At 49.3% G+C, this 20,015-nt stretch overlaps 1 protein-coding gene across 6 annotated transcripts in view; it reads right to left on the bottom strand.

Annotated features, from left to right (window-relative positions):
- TCF20 (transcription factor 20) overlaps positions 1-20,015 on the bottom strand; it is a 183,637-nt gene that overhangs the window by 17,778 nt on the left and 145,844 nt on the right. The gene's annotated exons all lie outside the window — the stretch shown is intronic.

Raw genomic sequence — 20,015 nt, forward strand, 5'->3', positions numbered from 1 at the left:
GAGGCACACCCAGATGAGGCTAACCAGAGGACAGTTGCTGGTTTCCGCTTCTACGAAAAACAAAAGTGCTCCCTCAGCAGCTACAGTCAAGCTGGCTCAGGCACCCTCATGGCGATGCTGATGGTAAACTACACCAGTGCCCATGACAGTGACACTCAGGTGCCCCTCACACATCAGGGTGGCCGGATGAAGCACCGACCTGGGTGCTCCTCACATGCTCACTCAGCTCTCTGAGGCATGAGAGGCAAAGAAGTCAGCTCAGAGGCGAGGTTCAGGCTGACTACTCGAGGCGTCCTCCAGGAACTCCGGTCTCCTCTCACAACCAAGATTCTTCTGGGCGTGATGATCAGCACACATTTACCACGTTCTGTTTACACCTTGTAAAGGAAGAAAGCTCACCTGGCCTGCACCAAACAACGACTGCGAACAGCACTGCCAGGGGCCCTAGATGTTATCTACTTTTTAAAAACAAAACAAAACAAAAACCAACAAAGATTTATCCATTTGACCTGAAAGTCAGAGTGACAGAGAAGAGAGGGAGAGACAGCTGGAGAGATCTTCCATCTGCTGGTTCACTCCTCAAATGTTCACAACAGTGACCAGGAGCCAGAAACTCCAACCGGGTCTCCCTCACGGGCAGCAGGAATCCAAGTACTTGGGTCATCATCCGCTGCCTTGTAGGCCCATCAGCAAGAAGAGGATCTGAATGAAGGAGTAGCCGAGACACAAAACATCACTCCAAAACGGAATGCCAGGTTCCACGTGGCAGCTTAGCCTGCTGCACCACGCAGCCCTCCCCAACGTGGTACAGACTTTTTGCCAGTGCCATGTGACACCGAGGCAGAGCAGTGCGAGAGGTGTCAGAGGCCAGCCTGCGGCCCCTTTCTTACTACAGGGGCACAACGTTCAGGAGAGTGGGTCTCAGGGTGGCATTAGCAATGGGCGCAGAAGAATCTGAAAAGGAAAGCCCGCAGTTAAGAAGCCTCTGCAGAGTTTTGCTCTTAAGAAAGAACAAGAGGGAGGAACAGGCCAACTTCTCACTCAGGCTCCAGCCGCAGCAGCCATTTGAAAGTGAACCAACAGCCGGGAGATCTTTCTGTCTCTCCCTCTCACTGTATGTAACTCTGCCTCTCAAATAAATAAATTCTTTTTAAAAAAAGAAAAGAAAGGTCTTCCATCTGCTGGTTTACTTCCCAGATGGCCACAACAGCCAGAGCTGGGCCAATCTGAAGCCAGGAGCCAGGAGACTCCTCCAGGTCTCCCACGTGGGTGCAGGGGCCCAAGCACTTGGGCCATCTTCTACTGAACTCCCAGGCCACAGCAGAGAGCTGGACTGGAAGTGGAACAGCTGGGACTCAAACTGGTGCCCATATGGGATGCCAGCACTTCAGGCAGCAGCTTTACCTGCTACACCACAATGCCAGCCCCTGTGGCAGCCTTCTTATCACCTCTAGGGGGCAGTCCTGGAGCAAGGCCAATCACTGAGGACAACAGACAAGACACCCACCTTGACACAGGTGAGCCTTAACCAACCCCAGGACCACCAACCTCCAGACCTGTTAACAGGAGACTGAAGGAAACACAAAGCAATCAACAAGGGGCAGGCGTTCAGCACAGTGACTAAGGTGCCACGTGGACACTAGCACTCCAAATCGGAGGGCCTGGGTTCAGGTCTCAGCTCCATGCGATCTCAGTTTTTAGCTATGTGCCATCATGGGAGGTGGCAGCTGACGGGCTCAAATACTTGGGTCCCTGCCAACCATGTGGGAAGCTCCACTCCTGGCTTCTGCCGGCCCAGCCTCTGCTGTTGTGGGCATTGGGGAGTGAATTAGAAGATGAAAGATATTTCTTTCTTTCAAATACTTAAATTTTTTAAAAAATTTTATAATTTATGGTCAAAATATTCTGATACAGAAAGGGACCTGCATTTGAGGTGCTGCTGTAGAAGTTACACATGTGGGCTTTATAATCTAATATTTCCTGGACAGTGAGTCTCCTACTTTATAGCTTTGCTTTCTTGTTCATATTTTTTTAAATTTTTTTATTTGACAGAGTTAGACAGTGAGAAAGAGAGACAGAGAGAAAGGTCTTCCTTCTGTTGGTTCACTCCCCAAATGGCCACTACGGCCAGAACTATACCGACCTGAAGCCAGGAACCAGGTGCTTCCTTCTGGTCTCCCATGTGGGGGCAGAGGCCCAAGCACTTGGCCATCCTCCACTGTCTTCCTGGGCCACAGCAGAGAGCTGGACTGGAAGAGGAGCAACTGGGTCTAGAACCTGGCTACCATATGGGATGCTGGCGCTGCAGGCGGAGGATTAACCAAGTGAGCCAAGACAGCAGCCCCTCTGGGCTCTGGACTTTGAACACACCCAGCCTTGGCTGTTGTGGCCATCTGGGAGTGAATCAGTGGGTGGAAGATCTCTCTCTCTTTCTAACTCTTACTTTCAAATAAATAAATCTAAAAAGAAAAGAGAGAGAGAGAGGGAGGGAGGGAGGGAGGGATGAAAAAAGCTGTGAGGGTTATATGCGGTAATCCAGGCTTACAACAGTGGCTGAATCAGAAGTGATCAGTAAGGGCTGGTTTTGTGGCACACTGGGTAAAGCTGCTGCTGGCAACACAGGCATCCCATGTGAGTGCCAGTTCGAGTCTCAGCTGCTCCACTTCAAATCCAGCTCCCTACTAATGGCCTGGGAAAAGCAGCGGAGGATAACCCAGTGCTTGGGCCTCTGCACCCATGTAGGAGACTCAGATGAAGCTCCTAGCTTCAGTCTGGTCCAGTCCTGGCCATTGTGGCCATCTGGGGCGTGAACAGTGGATATGGAAGATCCCTGTCTCTCCCTCTTGTTAACTCTTTCAAATAAATAAATCTAAAAAAAAAAAAAAAAAAAAAAAACAAAACAAAACAAAACAAAACAAAACACCTCTGTACACGTGGCTCGAGAGGACCACGAGATACTCTCACAGCCCACGGCATGAAAGACAGCCCACAGAGCACCCTGTTCTCTCCACCAGCCGGTTTACAGAGGGGATGACAAGAAGTGAAGCTTGGATCTGCACATCGTCCCTCTCCTTTCTCAACATCTGCCTCTCTGCCCCACTGCGAGGCTTCTCAAGGCTCCCTGCGCTAACCTAGCCCACAGATCACATGTCCCACCTCTTCATGAAGGAAGCAAACCCACTACTCACCAGAAAACCGCGTCAGTACACTGCTGCCTGCTTCTATCAGTTTAAAAGCATGATTAATTTGCCATGCTGCATCCAAAGCAGGAAGCTTCTACAGAACATATTAAGGCCTTAGAAAAAGGACCTTAAGGACAATTAAGGGGGCTGGCAGTGTGGTGCAGCAGGTAAAGCCGCTGCCTGCAGCACTGGCATCCCACGTGGGTGATGGTTTGAATCCTGGCTGCTCCACTTCCAATCCTGCTCCCTGCTAATGGCCTGGGAAAAGCAGCGAAAGATGGCCTAAGTGTTTGGGCCCTGCCACTCACGTATGAGATGGAAAGAAGTTCCTGGGTCCCGGATTCAGCCTGGCCCAGGCCCAGCTGTTACAGCCATCTGTGGAGCGAACCAGCGGATGGAAGATCTCTCTGTCTCTCCCTCTCTCTGTGTAACTCTAACTTTCAGATAAGTAAATAAATCTTTAAAAAAAAAAAAGAGAGAGAAATGCACACTTTCAGTCCTCACTCCGTCAGAGCTGTAACACCTCTTTCAGGTAATTCAAATACACAATACAGTTTAAGAATCACTGGTTAAATCCAACTCCCCAGAAAACAGGGACTCAGAGGGATACAGCTGAACTCAGATTCTGGGCTTCCTGAGGTCTACCCAGTGCTTCCTCTACTGCCCACTACAAAGAGACTGACAAGTCATGAGATGTGGTGGGCAGCATTACGACCCCCTAAGGCTTTCCGTCCCAATCCTCAGAACCTGGGACCTTAGGTGGCAAAAGGAATCTCAGAGATGTGACAAAATCAAGGATACTGAGTAGAGAGAGAAGGTTTAATTGTCTAGGCAGGCCAAGCTAACGATGAGGCTTTAGGTAGATGTGGGATGGAAGCAGGGTTAGAAAGATGTTATACTGACCTTAAAAACAAAGAAACAAACAAAAATCTTATTTATTTATTTGAGCTGCAAAGACAGACAGAGAGGACCCATCCAATCGCTCACTTCTAAATGTTCACAATGATTGGGCCTGAGCCAGACCAAAGCCAGGAGCTAGGAACTCAATTTTGGTCTCCTACACGTGTGGCAGGGACCCAATCCACAGTGTACATTAATAAGAGGCTAGAATGGGAAGCAGAGCTGGGACTTCCAGGCACTCCAATACAGAACTCCAGCATCCTATCTGGTATCTTAACTTGTTAGGTCAAATGCCTGCCCCATGCTGCTGGCTTTGAAGATGGAAGAAGGGGCCAGAAACCAAGGAACACAGGCAGCCACAGAAGTTGAAAAGGCAAGGAAACAAATTCTTCTCTAGAGCCTCCAAGAAACACCGCGTGCCCGACGCCTTCACTCTCGCCAGCCGGACTCCTGTGCAGGACCTCAGACCACAGGACCTGCTCCAAGTCTGTGGTGAGCTGTCACAGCAACGATCGAAACTCCTGACACATGAAGACTTCCTGAGACTCTCCCAACAGAAATGAGTGCTCATTTTCCTTTTACATTCTCAGTGTAACAATTTTCTCCTCACGGGCATTCTTAAATTTTTAAATCCTTTACAGATTTATTTATTTGAATGTCAAGGTCAGAGAGAGAGAGAGAGAGAGAGAGAGAGAGAGAGGTAGAGGTAGAGAGAGAGAGAGATATCCATCTTCCATCTGCTGGTTCTCTCCCTAGATGACACATGAAAGCCAGGAGCTTCCTCCGGGTCTCCCACGCGGGTGCAGGGGCCCCAGGACTTGGGCCATCCTCTGCTGCTCTCCCAGGCCATTAGCAGGGAGCTGGACTGGAACTGGAGCAGCCGGGACATGAACCAGCACCCATGAGATGCTGGTGTCACAGGGGATGGTTTTTCTGAACCCCAAGTTTAACCTTCTTCATACCATCCTATGCTGCCTCTGAAGTTCTTTCACTCACTCAGCTATCCAACACCTGAAAAGTGCTTCCTGTGTGCTGGGTGACAAAGACAGAAAATAAAAGCTCATCTTCCTTATCCATTCTGTCCTATCCCAAAAATTAATATCCAAACTTGTGTCACTTCCACTTAGAATTTTATCTTTACTTTTTACCCAAAGAAACTATTTGCACTATCATTCTCCATACTGCAAGTAATAAAATAAAATCACTACACAGCTAAATGTCCTTAGTTTTGACACACTATTTATACGAATTTAGCGAGATTTACTCCTGGGAGAGGTAACTCCTAACACAGCTCCCTGTAGAACCAGACGCAGTGGGGGTTTCAAGCCCAGCTTCCGGGTCACCACAAAGACATACACATGTGCCGGACCAGGCCTGGATTGATTCACGACACAGACACACACATGTGCCAGCCCAGGCCCAGACTGAGCCACGACACAGACACACACATGTGCCAGCCCAGGCCTGGATTGAGTCACGACACAGACACACACATGTGCCAGCCCAGGCCTGGATTGAGTCACGACACAGACACACACATGTGCCAGCCCAGGCCTGGATTGAGTCACGACACACACACACACATGTGCCAGCCCAGGCTGGGACTGAGTCACCACACAGACACATGTGCTAGCCCAGGCCTGGACTGAGTCATGACACAGACACACACATGTGCTAGCCCAGGCCTGGATTGAGTCATGACACACACACACATGTGCTAGCCCAGGCCCAGACTGAGCCACGACACAGACACACACATGTGCCAGCCCAGGCCTGGATTGAGTCACGACACACACACACACATGTGCCAGCCCAGGCTGGGACTGAGTCACCACACAGACACATGTGCTAGCCCAGGCCTGGACTGAGTCATGACACAGACACACACATGTGCTAGCCCAGGCCTGGATTGAGTCATGACACACACACACGTGCTAGCCCAGGCTGGGACTGAGTCACCACACAGATACACACATGTGCTAGCCCAGGCCTGGATTTTGTCATGACACACACATGTGCTAGCCCAGGCACGGATTGAATCACAACAGACACATACATGTGCCAGCCCAGGCCTGGATTGAGTCATGACACAGACACACACATGTGCCAGCCCAGGCCTGGATTGAGTCACCACACAGACACACACATGTGCCAGCCCAGGCCCGGACTGAGCCATGACACAGACACACACATGTGCCAGCCCAGGCACGGATTGAGTCACCACACAGACACACACATGTGCCAGCCCAGGCTGGGACTGAGTCACCAGACAGACACACACATGTGCCAGCCCAGGCTGGGACTGAGTCACCACACAGACACACACATGTGCTAGCCCAGGCCTGGATTGAGTCATGACACAGACACACACATGTGCTAGCCCAGGCACGGGTTGAGTCACGACACAGACACACACACGCCAGCCAAGACTCCTGGTAGACCACATGGTAGTGTGGTCACCCCTCACTTACTATGGAAGGGAACATGAGCTATTTTTAAGCAACTCTCATGAGAAGGCTGCATTTCTTGGTAGTGTAAAACTGGGGGGAGACTGTAAGACGCATTACTAGTCTCAGAGCATCCTGAAAGTGAATGGCCCGACAGCCACCCTGGCGTGCCAGCCCTCGCCGTCTGAGGCAGAGCCGTTCAGTCCTCGTCTGAGGGAGGCTCAGGGGAGAACTCTGCATGCCTCTTGGTTCACGGAACAGCACTCTCCTAGGAGACGTAACAGCGACCTGAATAATCATTTGGTTTAACGAGCAGCCTTGGAGAGGCGAAGCATTTGGGTCACAGTATTATTAGCGCATTGATGACGATGGGTTCTGTGAGAGCTTTGCAGATCACACACTCTGCCACAACTGTGCCCTGGTGGCTGCTACCCAGCGCTGCGTACCCTCTGCTTGTGCTTACTCCCTCCTTCCTGTGTGTCCAACTCCCCTACGCTGTGAGATCATCCCTGCACCCAGATCTGGTGAGCCGTAGGCTGACAGAAGGGATGCAATGCTCTAAGTTTGTTTGAGAGCTGGAGAAAACTAACGAGGCTGCGGCTCAGTATGAGCCCAAAAGCTGGCGCTGGGAGAGCTTGGGGAATGTGGAACATGGTATGTGTTCATTCCTGGCCACCAGCAAGAGGCTTTTCTCCTTTTAATTATTCTTGCTGTATCTAGGACAGATGCCTCTGCCGCCCTAGCACCGTGACAGCAACGCAGGCCACACCCAGGTCATCCTCCCAGGCCCTGGGATGCAGTTGGGCACCATATTAATCCTCTTTCAGGAGCACTGCAAGGTGCTGACCAAGGCCATGCATTTAACCCCTCTACGTTGGTTCCTGCTTCCTCAGTCAGACAAGCTCCTTAGGCTGCAGTTCTGCCCCTCACCATCCTCACAAAGGCCTGGGGGAAGGGCTCTGACACCAGCCCCTGGGACCACACCACAGCCCAGTACTACTGGCTTTAAACTGAGGTTTAACAGCCAATCCTGGAAGGCCACAGACGCCTAGATCTTTGCAGGCTCATTTTCCTCAGTACTACTGGAAGACACTTTGTGGAATTAAGAGTTATACCTGGGGTGGACATTTAGCCCAGTGGTTAGGACACTGGTTAGCACACTCACATCTCTTATCAGAGTGCCCAGGCTGGACTCTCCAGGCTCCAGCTCAAGTGAGCTGGGATCCTCCCACCCACATGTAAGACCTGGACTGAGAGGTCCTGATGTCTGACTTCGGCCTTAGTCCTGGCCCAGACCCAGCCACTGTGGGCACCTGGGGGTAAACCAGAGGACCAGAGCTTTCCCTCTCTCTGCCCTTCCACACCTCTCCCCCACCCACTCAGCCTCCTCACTGCCTCTCAAGTAAAACAAGAGGCCAGTGCTGTGGTATAGCAGGTAAAGGTAACGTCTGTAATGCCGGCATCCCATATGGGTGTTGGTTTGAGTCCTGGCTGCTCCACTTCCAATCCCACTCCCTGCTAATGCGCCTGGGAAAGCAGCAGAAGATGGCCCAAGTGCTTGGGCTCCTGTATCCACTTGGAACAAGCTCCTGGCTCCTGGCTTTGGATCAGCCCAGCTCTGGCCGCTGCAGCCATCTGGAGAGTGAACCAGCAGATGGAATAGCTCTATTTCCAACTTTTGCCTTTCAAATAAATAAATGAATCTTTAAAATTTTTTAAAACAAAATAAAAGTTATACCATGTCCCATAGGTTGTCTTTTCTTTCTTTTTTTTTTTTTTTTTTTAATTTTTGACAGACAGAGTGGACAGTCAGAGAGAGAGAGACAGAGAGAAAGGTCTTCCTTTGCTGTTGGTTCACCCTCCAATGGCCGCCGTAGCTAGCACGCTGCGGCCGGCACACCGCGCTGATCCGATGGCAGGAGCCAGGTGCTTCTCCTGGTCTCCCATGGGGTGCAGGGCCCAAGCACTTGGGCCATCCTCCACTGCACTCCCTGGCCACAGCAGAGAGCTGGCCTGGAAGAGGGGCAACCGGGACAGAATCCGGCGCCCCAACCGGGACTAGAACCCGGTGTGCCGGCGCCACAAGGCGGAGGATTAGCCTAGTGAGCCGCGGCGCCGGCATACCCCATAGGTTTTCTAACAAGAGTCAATTTCAGAAAGTGAATCCATTAAAATATATATATATATATATATCTTAATAAATTATGATGATGCAAGTATAAAACATCAGTTAGCAACTTGGGCTAGCAGTACTCACTGGCTAAAGTATACTTAAGTCCAAAGTTTCAGGAATACATCTGATTGTCCAATGTGCATATTATCCAGGGGTGAAGCAGCTGGGGACTACTGGACACAGCACACGCATGCAAGCTGGAAGCCACCAGTTTTATCATCTGTAAGTGGGGACCATGTTTTCTCTCTTGCCTTCCACATAAAGCTGTCCGTGCAATAACTGAAAGGAGAGTTTTGTGAGACAGGCAGCCCTGGGTGAGACTTGATACTTGCTGTTCCAGTCTGCTGTACTGGAAGGAAAAGAATTGAGTAACTGGGACCAAGAAGACACAGCCAAACTAAACAGAACCAGTTCAGCACCATCAAAAACCACCCCAAAAAAGGCATTCTGAGTATGGGGGAGGGGTCCTGCAGGGTCACCTGCCATGCTCCGCAGACAGTGCCAAGCGTGATGTGGACAGAGAGCAGCCACCCCCACATGCTCCTGGCCATAGCTGCCAGCTACTCTGCTGTGGCTGCCACACAGGCCTGGGGCTCACCAGATGGACCGTTCTCACAGCACACTGAGAGCCTAGTGGCTGCCTTCTCTGCCTCCTGGGACAGTAAATTGCTCCCTATCAAAATGAGCAGGCGAAAACCACTATATAAACTGTTATTCTGTTATCTTTCAGATATAAAAATCTGGAATAATATGGTCCATTTGGAATCCCCCTTCCCTCCAACAAGAATCACAGACAGCTCAGGGGCCAGCGCTATGACGCAGCGGGTGAAAGTCACCTCCTGAGACACCAGCATCCACACAGATGCTGGTTCAAGTTCCAGCTGGAACTGCTTGGGCCACTGTCCCCCACATGCAAGATCCAGAAGCTCCTGGCTTTGGCCTGGCCCAGCCCTGGCTACTGTGGCTATTTGGGGAGTGAGTGAACCAGCAGATGAAAGATCTTGCTCTCTCACTAACTTTGCCAAATAAATAAATCTTTTTTAAAAAGTGGCTCTGCTACTGAACCCAAGATATACTTGTTCCTTCAGGGAAAGTCTTTTCTTCTTTTTAAACAGGGTTGAGCACTTTTAAAAAAAAGATTTATTTTTATTTTATTTGAAAAGCAGAGTTAGAGAGAGAGAGACTGTTCATCCCCAAATGGCTGCAACAGCAGGAGCTGAGCCAGGCAGAAGCCAGGAGCTTCATTCGGGTTTTCCCTGTGGATGTGGGGTCCTGAGTGCTTAGGCCTTCTTCTGTTGCTTTCCCAGGCACATCAGCAGGGAGCTGGATTGGAATCAGTGCCCATACAGGATGCTGGTGTCACAGGCAGCAGCCTAACCCAACCCAACCCACTGTGCCACAGCACTGGCCATCAGGGAAGTCTCTCAAGCTACATAATAAACCTGCAAGTGCTATGAAGGCTGCGTGAGTAGGGGTCTGGGGAAAGCTGTTCCAGAAGTAGTACAAAATGCACCTAAAATGACCAAGGTCAAACTCGAGCACGCCTGTCCTGGTAGCAGCTCCCAGCTACACCTTCTGCCTTGACCCATGCGAAAGCCTGTTCCCTTAATGCCTTTCCTCTGTCAGTGGCTCCATCTGCAGTCTTGGAATGAAGACTTCCCCCTTCATTTACACCTTCCTTGTCCTCTTGTACTTCATATGACAAACAGAAGACGCCAGCTACAGCCACACACTTGAGAACAACATAGGATACACAGCACTGTTAGCAAGAAAAAAGCCAGTCTGGCACTTCTTTCAAGAATCATGAAATGCAAGTTACCTTACTGAATATGAAGAATGTATTCTTTCTTCCTAAGGAGCTGCTTTTTTTTTTTTTAAAACAAAATATTTATTTCAAAGGCCGAGTTACAAAGAGAGGAGGAGGAGGAGGGGAAGAGATATCTTGCATCCACTGGTTCACTCCCCAAATGGCTGAAATGGCTGGGGCTGGGCCAGGCTAAAGTCGGGAGCCCAAACTTTCTTCTGGGTCTCCCACACGAGTGCAGGAGCCCAAGCACTTGAGGCATTTTCTGCTGCTTTCCCAGGCCATAGCAGGGAGCAGCTGGCTCTCAAACAGGCACCCATCTAGGATGCCAGCATTGCAGGTAGAGGCTTAGCCTGCTAAGCCACAACCACGGCCCCTCTTAGAGACTTTAATGTGTCTTGTTAGCATGTCAATTCTGACTATAAAAACCACAAAATCCAAAAAGTGGAAACATGTGCTGGAGGAGCAGTAAGAAGACCTCATCACCTGGTCCCTTCAGCTTGCTGCCCCTACTCCCCCTTCCCTTTCTCCAGAGTCTGGAGGAGGCTCTGTGACCAAAGTACCTTCTGTTCTGGGAAGTTGTTCCTCTGATATTAGGTTGATGGGATTCACTTCAGGTGTAACAGCCCTTCCTTTTTTATTCACTCAGCACACTGTTATTGCATATTCACATGAAGGGGCAGACGTAATGAACCAAAGTCCACCAAGCGAAACCTAAACTGTGACGTAACAGCACTTCCGGGCTTAGAACTTGAATAACTGACCTAGTTAGGGTCAGGAAGGCATCCTTGAAGGAGTGTTGCTCGGGCTGAGTCCCACTGCCTAGAAAGGGGGCCAACTGACTTACAGAGAGACAAGCCAGCCAGGAACAGCCAGCCCCAGAAAACACTGTATATTTTGTCTGAAGAGTTCTTCCATGTAAAGAAAGGGAACTTGGGACCAGTGTTGTGGCAATAGGGGTTATGCTGCCACTGGCAATGCCTGCGTGCCACATCAGAATCCCAGTTTGAACCCTGGCTGCTCCACTTCAGATCCAGCTCACTGCTAACACTCCTGAAAAAGCAGCAGAAGATGGTCTGAGTGTTTGTGGCCCTGCCACTCACATGGGAGACCTGGCTTTGGCTGGCTCAGCCCCAGCCATTGTGGCCATTTAGAGGGTTAAGCAACAGATCCAAGATCTCTTTATACATCTCCATGCCTTTCAAATAAATCTTAAAAAAAAAAAAAAAAAAAAGAAGAAGAAAGAAGAAGAAAGAAGAAAGAAGAAAGAAGAAGGAAGAAGAAAGAAGAAAGAAAGAAGAAAGAAGAAAGAAGAAGAAGAAAGAAGAAAGAAGGAAGAAGAAAGAAGAAAGAAGGAAGAAGAAAGAAGAAAGAAGAAAGAAGGAAGAAGAAAGAAGAAAGAAGAAAGAAGAAGAAAGAAGAAAGAAGAAGAAGAAGGAGGAGGAGGAGGAGGAGGAGGAGGAGGAGGAGGGAGGAGGGAGGGAGGGGCCGATGCTGTGGTACAACGGGTTAAGACACAGCCTGCAGCCATATGGGCACTAGTTCTAGCCCTAGCTGGTCCACTTAAAATCCAGCTCCCTGCTAATGCGCCTGGGAAGACAGCAGAAGATGGTCCAAGTATTTGGGCCCCTGCTACCCACGCGAGAGACCTAGAAATAGCCCCAGGCTCCTGGCTTCGGCCTGGCCCAGCCCGGGTTGTTGAGGCCATTTGGGGAACGAACCAGCAGATGGAAGATCTGTTTCTCTCTCTCTGATTCTGTGTTTCAAATAAATAAATATTTTTTAAAAAGAAGTTGGAAAGGAGGGGCTCAGAGTGCTAGAGCCAGAACCAGGTTTAAGGCCGTCATTAGCACTTTTTGCTCTAAGTAGCAGCTGAAAAGCTGGAGAAAGGTTGCGCCCAGCCTAAGCTGAGCCCTGCAGTAGCCTTTCTTCTGTACTTGAGACATAAATTCTTAGAGACAGAATTCAAAACACTGAAATGTAAGTTGCACAAGACTAGCTTATTTTTATCAATCAGTGTATTGGCTTATAAAGAAAAATGATTAATCTTGTGTTTTCTAAACCTAAAAAGGCATCCTTTCTGAGAAATTACCCTGCAGGCAAATGAATCTTGGTATAACCCGGTTCCTCTCCACGGCCTTTCCTACCCAGGAGCTGAGCCCAAGCTCTAGAAAGCTGGTCACAGGAAGCGGCTACTCCCGAGGCGCCCACACTGAAATGTTTATCATTTTCAGTAGCTGCTGCCACAACCGTGTTCCTTTAATGAGATCCCAGACCTGTAAAGACAACGCTGTAACTCAGATCTACAAAGGGGTTCCCAGTGCGTGGCTCCAGAGGTCTTCTCTAACCCCTCTCCCTGCTTGCACTGGCATGTAGGCCCCCTTCTCGTCCAGACCCGCTCACCGTGCCAGCCAACTCATTTGCCTGTCTTCTCAAACAGAACCTCGAGCTTTTACAGGCCAAGGTCTGGACAAGCAGGGCCATGTTGTTCCTCGACGTGGTAGGGGCAGCCTAAAAGGGACAGATGGCAGAGTCCCAGCAGAAAGGAACTTGGAAAGACCAGGACAAGGTGGGCGTCTGGTCCAGCAGTTAACACACTGGTTGGGATGCCTGTATTCCAGACTGGAGGGCCTGAGTCCTCATTCCACTCTCCACTCCAGCTTCCTGCTAATGCACACCCTAGGAGGCAGCAGTGGTGGCTCAAGAACTTGGGTCCTGCCACCCATGGGGGAGACCTAGATAGTTCCAGGCTTTGGCCTGGCCCAACCCTGGCTGTTGCATGTATCTGGGGAGGGTACCAGCATATGAGAGCTGTTTCTTTGTTTTCAAATAAAATTGGGAGAGGTGTGTGTGTGTGGGGGGGGTGGTGGCGAGAGAGACCAGGATGTTGTGGCATGTTCTAGCTACTAACAATGCAGCTATGTATAACAGGTTCCATCACCTGGGCTTGCTTTCATGAGACTAGAAAGAAGCAACAGGCAGAGGATGTGTGAAAACACATCAGTGACTAAGGGGCCTCAGAATCCCCAAGTCAAATTAAAGAGCCAAAGGCAACGGGTAGTGTGTGTTGGTGGACTCACAGCCCCGTTATGGACTATGTGGGGTGTGTGTTGGTGGGGGGCATTTTCTGGGGTTCTCTAGAGCTAATCTGGAAGGTCTAGAACAGAGTCTTCTAGAGCTTAACAACAAGATCTCGCTGGCACAGTCAACTTCAGAGGTGGAACGACGGGCAGCAGTCACAGAGCCCCCACTGCTGGAGACGTCCAACTTCGAAGAAGGCGGAAGCCACTGCTAGAGCCTGGCCCCACCAGGAGGCTTCTAAAGATCCCCATCATCAAGCAGGGCGAACCAGGGCTGTCAACCCACTGATGGAAGTTCACGGAGAACTGCGGCCCGAGGTGTCACAGCCAGGGAGCAAGTCATCTCTTGGAGGGCACTTGGCGGCAGGTGCAGGGGTGACACTGAGAGCCAGGTGAAGGGGCTGTTCTGGGCGGAGCCTTGTGCGTGTGCTGTGGCTGGGCTGCAAGTTCCAGAGGGCGTGGAGGGACAGCTTGGGAAAGCTGGAAGGTGAGGATTGGGTGGATGTGTGCCTTTTCTCCTGCCACTTCCCACATCCTCCCAAGTCATTCCAACAGTGGCAGTCCAAGAGCAAGACTCTGAGAAGGGCAGGCCTCTAACACCCTCCTGACTTGTGTTCTCTCTGCCCAAACGAGGCACAGATCCCAGAGGCTATGGGCTCAGCACTTATAGAAGCGCTGACCTAAGCTAAGCTAGAGCTGCTCTTAGCTGCAAGGAACTATTCAGAAATTCCTTCATTCTGGAAACAATCACACCCCACCTGGATGACTAGACGTGGAGGAAATACAACTCCTAATTTCCCTACCAAAGCTGTTCTCCCTCTTATCTGAATAAATGCCATGGCATTCACCCAGCAACAGGATGAGCTGTTTCCATTTCTGTCCCAAAAAGGCCAAAAGAACCAGCTCCTGCCCACCTCTCCAACCTCAGTGCCCTCCCTCTCACCCACAGCGTATCAGCACTGGCTTCCCTCCTGTTCTTCCAGCCCACTAAGTACACTTCCTACCCACGGCCTCTGGCAACAGCGGTTCCCTCTGCTTGAGCTGCTCTCTGGTCTCAAGGTTGGCTCTTGCTGCTACTCCAATCTCAGCATCTCAGAGTCCAATCTGAAGTGCCTGCCTGTGCTGGTTTGTTCCTGACACACAGCAGATGCTGACTAGATTCTGGCTGTGGCTTGAATGAGTAGTGTGTGCTAGGAAATCAGGGTTGTGAGCTGGCATTGGCAGAGCCATATTTGAGTTTTATTTATTATTTATTTGAAAGGAATAGAAAGACGCACACTCATACACACACACACACACACACACACACACAGATAGGGATCTTCCATCTGCTGATTCACTCTCCCAAAGCTCACAACAGCCAGGGCTAAACCAAGCTGAAGCCAGGAGCCTGGAACTCAATCTGGGTCTCCCGTGTGGGTGGTAGGAAGCCAACTTCTCAAGCCACCACCATGGTGTGCATTGCCAGGGAAGCTGGTAAGGGATACTTGGCACCCAGTTTAATGCTGAGTGAAATGCTTTCCCCCATATTTGAGTTTTACAAAGATCACTGTGGTGTCCAGATGGACTCAAGGCAGGGGAGGGTCCAACCAAAGGGTAGGGAGACTATTGAGAGGCTACCGTGATGCAAAGGAGAATGGCTTGAACCAAGGAGGGCACATCGAAATTGGAGCTCATTGTTTTAGGAAACAAAGCCAACAGATCATGGAGAATCTCCCTCTGCCTCTTCCTGAGTCTGAGACCAAAAGGAGGCTGTTCTCTGGATGGCTGGTCGAGGACGCTAAGCATCAGCGTCAGGATTAAGAGCTGACTGCCCTCTAGAGCGCGCGTTTGTGACCCAAAAGGCACAGGCACATGCACCAGGCACACCCGACAAACCCTCACACAGACCCCTTCTGTAATTGAGGCAGAGCTCATGGCAATGGTCCCGGGCATACCGTGCCTCACAAAGAACCACAGCATAAACAACTAAGGAACGTGGAATGATCACTGCCAGTCGTCTCTCTTCTATTAATTTTACCGAAACTACAAAGCAGCAAATAGAAAAAGTCACCCACAGTCTCACTGCATATTTAAACATCTCTTCAATTATTTTATACACAGATTAAACTTTAACTAGGATTTCTGCAATACTATACACTTCAAATGGCATCCAAAGGCACATGTCCTGTTACCACACAACACCTGCAACTTACATGTCACCTCCTTAGAAGAGGGCCTGCCAGTCACAGGCACACCCATCGTGATCACCACACCAGGCAGTAGGGGTGCTCCAGCACACCCCAGTCCCTAGACGTCAGGTTAGCAGGCAGTCACAGTGGACCATGCTAAGCAATCAAACAGGTAAGACCAGAGTGCCGGGCTGTGCTTGCTCTCTCAAAATATTAGTGTTTGCAGCCCTTCACCTGGGAATGCTACCTAGAAACAAGCAAAAAGAACCATATATCAACTATCCTATTGCTTATCTTAATTAACTATTGTTCTATTAAACCAGTTTTATACAAAAAAAAAAAAAAAAAGAGCTTGCATGCAAACCAAGGGCCTTTGCCTGACAGCATCTGAACCAAGACTTCAACGTCACGTCTTCAAACCTGGAGCGATGTGGCACCTCCATGGAGCCAGACACGATGAACATGACCGAGGCCTGTTACGTGAACACGTATCTTACAGAAACCCCTGCCCTAGCTGCTCAGTGAAACACCTGAGAGAGAGGAAATGCCTCCACAGCTGAATGAAGTCACGGCAGCTGGGGTCCCGCGGCCGCCGCCTCAGGCTTGAGCTGGGCTGGGAATCTGCTGTTTTGTTGACCTTGCTCTTGCGCCTCTGCTTACGTGGCAGTTCTGAGTTGTGTTTTCATCACACTACTTGAAAGAAACATGTTGCCAACGTTCCCACACTGCCAGCTCTTAAAGCATCCAGCCAAAACCATTCCAGTGTACCTGGCTCGCTGGGATGGGGTCACACAGGGCTGAATTTTCTCTTCAGTTTGGTCTACTCAACAGGCTTAATGATAGGAATGCATCTCTATTAAAACAAGTGAGGAAACCAGTCACTAATATTTTATTTCCCTTAAAATCACCAAAACTCAAAAGCTTCCAGGACTAGTCCAGTGCCCACTGAAGCTCTCTAATCCCCACTCAAGTTAATTTTATCCTTAGCAGTCCTCCATCATCAGTTTATGTATGAAAAACTGTAAGAGCTCTCCAGATGCCTCACACAGGGCCACTCCAAAAGCAGTTCCACCCACCGAGTTTTATACAAGGCTGAAGTTATGCAGACCAAGAAGAGTAAATCGAGAAGTGAAATGGTGAAATTCCAAATTAATAATTAAGGGATCTAAAATAATTTAATACGGACTAATAATGCACTAATACCTGTAATAAAAAGAGATAAAATTTAGAGAGACTGAAAATCTGAAAAATATCGAGTGCACTGAAGTAAAGTGTGGTCCCTGGGGGGTGATCTCTCTCCCGGGTTGAACTACAAGACAATGCTCACCAAAAGCCAACCGTGGGTGCCCGTGTTCATCTAGCAGTTCAACTGCCAGGAACCTTTCCCCACATACAACTCTAGGAATAAGAATGTTTGCTGCTCTGTAAGATGTGGTAAAATTTACTGGGAACCTCAACGTCCAAAAGTCCAGCAATAAACACCTACAGTGAATTAAAGCAAAAAAACACAGATTTAATATGAAAATTCCAATTACAAAATTAAGTTAAAAAAGCAATACGCAGACTTTATCTGCAGTGTGACTGGGCCTCAGTCTCCTCAGCTCGACATGGTAGGACCCTGAGGGTTGCTTTGAGGTTTAAATGTGACCATTCAGAGGCCACGCCGTGGCACAGTAGGTTAATCCTCCGCCTGCAGTGCCAGCATCCCATATGGGCACTGGTTCTAGTCTCAGCTGCTCCTCTTCCAATCCAGCTCTCTGCTATGGCCTGGGAAAATAGTAGAAGATGGCCCCAAGTCCTTGGGCCCCTGCACCCACATGGGAGACCCAGAGGAAGCTCCTGGCTCTTGGCTTCAGATTGGCGCAGCTCCAGCTGTTGCGGGCATTTGGGGAGTGAACCAGCAGATGAAGATCTCTCTCTGAATCTCCCTCTCACTGTCTGTAACTCTACCTCTCAAATAAATAAATAAAATCTTTATAAAAAAATGTGATTATTCACACAGGATCCTCAGAAAGCACTCTTCATTAGTAGTCATTTTGAGACAAATGTGCTGCCCGGTTATTAAGATTATGCCTGGCTTTCTTTTACCAACAATTCTATTAATTTTATAACATGAATAATATTATTCCTTTAAATATATAATACGTAATCTTTTAAAAAATGGTACTTCATTTTTTTCTTAGTGTAACTATGCCAGGTGCCTCATTTAAACTCCATGGCCAGCTCCTGGGTCTGTCTTTTCTTGTGCCTTCTGCCCCATTTCCAGCCACTTCCTGTGACAGGAGCTGAACCAGGCCCTCAGCAGTAGTCCATGCTCTGGCACTCATCTAACCTGAGGGAAGCGTGAGCACGTGTCCAGCCTCAGTTGGTGCACAAAGGCCTGGGGCTACCTCCTGGGACTCTGAGAAAATGGGGTGCTACTGTGCACAACCAAGGAGGCTTGTCCGAGCCCGGGAAAGTGCTGCTTCACGTCAGCTCTGTCACAGTATAAATCAAATGCAATCGTGGTTTTCACCGCCTTGTTTCTTGGGAAAATCATTAAAAAAACAAAACCAGCAAACTGGTGCCTTCTGCTTCCCCTCCCAGTTGCATTTTAGGCAGTAAGTATAACAATCTCTTTGGTATCTTTTGTGGGCTCTGTGTAAAACTGTTTTAAACATAACACCGTCCTCATTTTTTTTTATTTTCCTCTTACTTGGATATAAGAGTTTACCAGTTTTCTATTTTAAAAGTTAAATAAAATTAACTAATCCTTATTTTTTTTTTTTGACAGGCAGAGTGGACAGTGAGAGAGAGAGACAGAGACAAAGGTCTTCCTTTGCCGTTGGTTCACCCTCCAATGGCCGGCGCGCTGCAGCCGGCGCACCGCGCTGATCCGATGGCAGGAGCCAGGTGCTTCTCCTGGTCTCCCATGGGGTACAGGGCCCAAGCACCTGGGCCATCCTCCACTGCACTCCCTGGCCACAGCAGAGAGCTGGCCTGGAAGAGGGGCAACCGGGATAGAATCCGGCGCCCCGACCGGGACTAGAACCCGGTGTGCCGGTGCTGCTAGGTGGAGGATTAGCCTAGTGAGCCGCGGCGCCAGCTAACTAATCCTTATTAAAAACCACTGTATTATAACCAAGTGTTGCCTGATCTAAACACATGCACTAGGTCAAACTGCTTTCCTACCCAGTATTTTCTCTGTCTGTCGCACATTAACTGCAAACCTAAATTCTCTCTCCTGCCCCTTTCGTTACAGGTGTCTTGACCCTCTTCACCCTGGCCGAGCCAGAAACAGTTTCAGCTGGCACACTCACCGCCCCTCACCTCCCATCCACTCAGAATCACAGAATGTCTCTCAGATCCGTCCCCTCCCAGTCCCCGTTTCCACCACGAATCCAGCTCATACCAGCTCATACCACCTTGCAGCCTACAGCCTTCTGCTTCCCACCTCTCCCTACTCCTTTCCCAAGTTTTCTTGATGAAACACAAACTGATTTTATGATTTACATGCTTAGCAATTCCAAGTGGTTTTGCCTTGCCCATAAATTAAAGGCTAAATCTCTAGCACACAATACAGCCCTCTTCACATATTCTCTGTGGAGAGGCAGAGTATGGCAGAAAAGTAATTACCCTGAGTCATTCTGTGATTACATTACACAAACCTGGAATGCATCATGATTGGGTCTCCCTCATAGTGATGTGTTTAAAAGGGTTACTTAAAAAAAAAAAAAAGACTTTATTACTAGGTAGGTTCTTTACTTTGGCCTTAAGTAATGGCTATCACAAATTTACCAACTCTCAAGAATAATAATGCTTTCACTCAATGTGCAAAGCAAATTATATTTCCGCCTTTGTGCCCCCTGTCCTTTGAAGAATACAATCCCTGAAAGTGTCCATTCTGGCCGACGTGATTTCTTAAGACAGAAATTAATATTGCACACGAAATACCACACTTTGTTCTCTTCCCTCCCGCCCCAGCACAACTTGAGTTTCTAAGAAGAGAGAAAGCACCGATTCCATATGCGAACAACTTCCCTAGCAAAGAGGACAAGTTCTGGACCCTCCTGAGAGGCGCCATGAACTGTACCAGGACAGGACGATGGGGCAGCCATCGGAAAAGAACACGTCTCCACTGCGACACGGAGCGCACACGCCAGCCCACAGCTCCTGTTTCCTTCAAAACCACCCCAGCTGCTGAAATGTGCCAAGCAATTCTCTAAGCACTTTCCAGTTTGCTCATTTACGCTGTTAACAACCATCCTCACGCAGATGC

The sequence above is a fragment of the Oryctolagus cuniculus genome, chromosome 11, assembly GCF_964237555.1.
Source record: "Oryctolagus cuniculus chromosome 11, mOryCun1.1, whole genome shotgun sequence".
NCBI lineage: Eukaryota > Metazoa > Chordata > Mammalia > Lagomorpha > Leporidae > Oryctolagus > Oryctolagus cuniculus.